The sequence below is a fragment of the Anolis sagrei genome, chromosome X (genome assembly GCF_037176765.1).
Source record: "Anolis sagrei isolate rAnoSag1 chromosome X, rAnoSag1.mat, whole genome shotgun sequence".
NCBI lineage: Eukaryota > Metazoa > Chordata > Lepidosauria > Squamata > Dactyloidae > Anolis > Anolis sagrei.
This window is the reverse complement of record NC_090034.1, coordinates 45,752,375-45,757,134: the sequence shown is the minus strand read 5'-3', so window position 1 is coordinate 45,757,134 and position 4,760 is coordinate 45,752,375. Positions and strand designations below refer to the sequence as shown.

The 4,760-nt window shown below is 44.2% G+C and overlaps 1 protein-coding gene across 1 annotated transcript in view; it reads right to left on the bottom strand.

Annotated features, from left to right (window-relative positions):
* Nucleotides 1-2,662: 2,662 nt before the first annotated feature.
* Nucleotides 2,663-4,760, bottom strand: part of SRRM4 (serine/arginine repetitive matrix 4) — an 89,606-nt gene continuing 87,508 nt past the window's right edge. Inside the window, exon 13 of the mRNA XM_060785415.2 lies at nt 2,663-4,760. This exon is cut by the window's right edge and continues 1,631 nt beyond it. The gene's annotated coding sequence lies outside the window, so the exon portion shown is untranslated.

Below are 4,760 nucleotides of genomic sequence, written 5' to 3'. Positions count from 1 at the left end.
GCAGAGGTGGAGCCAGGCACAATGCCAGCTTGCAGCTAACTTGGGGCCCCAGAGCGATGGGCTGGCTCTGGGCCAGTTCTCATCTTCCGGCGCCAATGACCCTGGCGCTGGAAGGCCGGCTGCTGCAGTTAACTCCATCCCAGCCTCAGCCAGCACACGAGGAAGCTGTCCCTTGCCCTCTCTTGATGCAGGAGAAAGAGACACACACAGAACCCCTCCCTTGGGTTCATTGGTGCCAGTGCTTCCCTACATGGCTGCTGTTTTGTTGGAAACTTTGGCACGGCATGTCCCAGAATCCCCCACCCAACAGATCCACTGATCATGCCAGCTGCTTGTTCGTTGGGAAAAAGAGTCGTCATCTCAAAAGAGGGAATGTTGCCAGATGATGAGCTGCAGCCACAAGCAGTGTCTTGGGCTGCTCTTTAGTGTGAATGGTCAGTTATTTGATTTTCCCCCACACCTAGAGACAGGGAAAGGTGCTTGTCCACCAAATCCCATCTGATCTTGGAAGCTAAGCAGAGTACTTGAATGCGGGACCACTAAGAAATCCCAAGTGCCATAAGCTTTATTTCAGAGGAAGGCAATGGCACAAACACCTATGACTATTCCTTGCTTTAAAAAAACCCAATGACACTTATGGGATCACTATAAGTCAACAGGCAACTTGAAGGCACATGTGGACACAGACTTCCATGGTTGTGGGTATCATTGGCTTCTCTACATCAAGCAGAAATATATCTTAACCAAGCACCCCCTCCTTTACAAGCCCCAAAGTGGCATTCGGCTTTGCTTTAGAACAGATATAGTGATATCGGAGGTTACAACCCCCCCCCCCCCCCCAGGACTCTGCAGGTCTGACATAATTGAAGAAGCTGTAGTGAAGTTCTAATTCCTCGCAAATGTGTTTGTCTTAACTTTGAAGGGAGAGAGAGCTGACATGGTTCCCCTTTGCCTCTATATAATTTATCCCCTATGAAATCTGTGTATGCTCCTTTGCCCCATTCCTCATTCCCTATATATGTGTGTGTATGTCTATATTTATGAAATATGAATGAAAAGCCACCTTTTTCAAAATCCAGCAATTCACCTGGCTCAGGAAATCTCCTCATGCTTCCTGAGCTACTAATCCCCTAACAAAAGGTTTCACCACACCCATTTGCATGGACAATAAGTAAATGCCCCCTCTTCCTGGACCTCGGAGGGCCCAACGGCCAGGCCATCCAGGATAATGAGAGTCTATGGACATACTGAATCACTCAACACAAAGGACATCTCCCCATCTGCGAGGAACCGGGGATTTGTTGCCGCCTCTCCTGCTTTCATATCCCAATCACTGAAACCAATCTCTGCTTCATCAATGAAACCCATATCGCAGGACTGTAAGGACAAAGGACCCAGGCCCTAGGGGCCAGACCACAATGTTAAATCAAAGGACCAAAACCATAACCTAGGCTAGGCTTGAGAGCCTAAAGGGATTTCACCCAGCCATTTAACAAACATTAGTCATTTAAACCAGTCATCTGGAGATTTCTTCATTGTTTTTCTGTTGCCCGCCTCCCTTCCACCTTATTGGACATCACAGCCAATCACAACGAAGCTGGCTTAGGGGTGGGCATGGAAACTTTTGAATCTGAAATCTATATATTCTGTATTTACCTGCCTAGCAAACATGTCAGTTTTTGGCAAGGGATTGCAGCTTGACATCCATACCAGCTGGGATGAAATAAACAACTCGGTGGCATTTTCTTCAACTTTGGTGAAATTTATTTGGGAAAAATTAGGAAAAAGTCTGTTTTGTGTGTTTCTTTCTCACCAGAATAACGGATCCTCATTGGTGGGTCTGGCTGGTCTCTGCCTCCTAGGCAAAAACCCCCAAATTCTTGTTCGATATAATTGGGACTCTTGATTATTCTTGCACCTGGATCCTTGTGGATTATTGATACATTTGGAGTTTGAAGTTTGGAGCCCCCAGTGGAGCAATGGGTTAAACCCTTGTGCTGGCAGGACTGAAGACCAACAGATCAGAGGCTCGAATACGGGAAGAGTGTGGATGAGTTCCTTCTGTCAGCTCCAGCTCCCCATGCGGGGGCATGAGAAATGCCTCCCACAAGGATGGTAAAACATCAAAACATCCAGGCATCCCCTGAGCAACATCCTTGCAGACGGCCAATTCTCTCACAGCAGAAGTGACTTGCAGTTTCTCAAGTCGCTCCTGTCACGAAAAAATTAAAATAAAACAAAACTATTTTTGCTGTTTGCTTTTGATATAATCTTCAATAAACTGTTTTGCTGATTGAACCTGGACTGGCCTGAGGTAGTTAAGTACAGAGGTGTTTCCTGGCCTGGGGTGCAACAGATTTGGTGCTGTCTAGAAGTGCCCTCATAGAGTTGTAATAGACCCCAGGGACCTTCCCGTCCAAACCCATTCTACCACACAGGAAGACCTGATCCAAGCCCTCCCGACCTATGGCCATCCAGTCTGTGTTGAAAAATCTCCAGGCAGCATATTCCACCATTGAACAGCGCTGACCATCAGGAGGTTCATCCTAATAGGTGGAATGCTCAACCTCATCATCTCTGTCCTAAAATGCTTCCCAATAAGGTTTTGGTAAAAAAAAAAAAAAAAACCACACCCCAAAACACACACATTTTGAAAATGAAACACAGCTGGATTTTCGGTTTTATTGGCGCCTTTGTGTTGGGTGAGTGTGGATGCGACTATTCTTCAGGAAGACTAAAGAATACAGTCAGATCAAAGAGCATTGTAACCATCTGAAATTTGGCATACAACTCTTTTGGCTCAGTGACCAACAACAGGGGAGAAAGGCTGCTTCGTATACATTGTGTGTCTTCCTCCCACTGCCACCCAATGTTCTATCCCGATTTTGGCATTAATATTGAAAAAGGAACTTGCCATGGCTGTTTTATATACTGTAAAACCAAGTTGTCCTTTGTAATCATTGTTCTTATCCTGGTAGCTTTGGAATTTGTCAAAGAAGTGCTCAATTTTGATGCTGTGTCCCGTTCAACTTGTCTCACATTATTCAAGAATTAAAACTTGCCTTCTTCTGTGCTGATTCTCTTTCCTCCCATGTGTTTTCCTCTGAAGACTTCGCCCATTTGGTGAAGACGGATGTTAGAAAACAAATGACGTGTTTCACAACACTTAGTGTCATGGTCTCTCTTTGCTACAAAGCCACCCCATTCATGGCAGCACGGTTCTCAAAGCGATCCCTGATCAAGACCAGAAATAAATAAGAAACGACGACGGACATGTTCTCAGTCTCTCGTCAGACAAACAATGCATAGCAATGATAATAATAATAATAATAACAACAACAATAACGATAACAATATAGTCAGAATCTTGTTGGGGACTTGGGTCTGAAGCAAATGGAACCGCACAGTTTCGCAATGTCAGCATTCAGCTGTGACGCAACTGCGCCGAGGCGCCCTGGTTCTGGATTTTTGTGTTTCAGAAGAGACTATTAGAATGTCCAAATTTCCCTTGGGATGGCAGCCGCCGCCATGTTGGGTGTAGGAATCCACTGCAGGTTCTAGTCCCAACTTTAAAGGAGCTATCCTTTAAAGGAGAAAAGCTTTTCCTGTCATGGCACCAGGACTCAACCTCCACTCTGCTTTGGCATCTAGAAACATGTTATCAGGTCCTGACCCAATCACTCAAAGTAAATGAGAAGGAACAATCCTGTCTTGAATGGGAAACAGCTCTTCCAGCAAAGATTTATGCTTTCATTTCCAAAGAGGAAAATATGCTCTGGGTTGGAATAGCAAAGCATGAGTTTCTCTGTTTGGTCCATAACACTATGTAACAAATTTTCTGCTCCTGGTTTGAAAGTGTTATTTACTATTTAATTGTGCACTGCTTACTTTAAAAGTAGTTGTTATAGGGGCCGCGGTAGCATAGTGATTAAAGCTGCTATCTGCAGGAAATCTGCTGACCAGAGGGTCAACAGTTTGAAGTCGTGAGTTGGGGTGAGCTCCTGACTGTCAGTCCTAGCTTCTGAATACCTACAGTTGGAAAGGATGCAATGTGAGTAGACCAATAGGTACTGCCTCGGCAGGAAGGTAAAAAGGGCGCCTTATGCAGACATGCCGGCAAAGAGATCGGAGATGTCTACAGACAGCATGGAAATTGGAACAAGAGCACCTCCCCATGGCTGGAAGTTGAGGATCGCCTCGACGCCGGAGATGGAAAAAGGGGAAGGCCTTTCCCTTATCTGTGTATTGTATGTTGTTGTTTGTGTAAAAAGGCATTGAATGTTTGTCTTACACGTGTACTGTAATCCGCTTTGAGTCCCTCCAGGGAAATAAAATGGAATATAAATAAAGTGTATTATTATTATTATTATTATTATTATTATTATTACTCCAGAAACTTCATTTTTGTTGCTGCCACAAACTGGTTGAATTGGTTGAGACTCTGTCAGATATTCATTGAAATACTATCGCAAAATGTGCTGCAGGATGTCCCTCCCGCAAAAACAAAGTTTTCTCAGTGTAATAAACTTTCCCCATGTTTTAATGATAGAACCAATTAGGAAATGACACTGATAACCCAGGAACAAAAATCGTGTTACATAGTGTAGTATGATGACACTTGATGACATTATAAGTCCCATGTTTTGGCCCCAAAATCTCAGGGTTCAGAATGATCCTAAAATCGCCACCTAACCCTGTTTGAAAGCTTCCTTCAGACCCTAAAGCGACTCAATTATCCTAAAAGCAAAACTTAAAATATT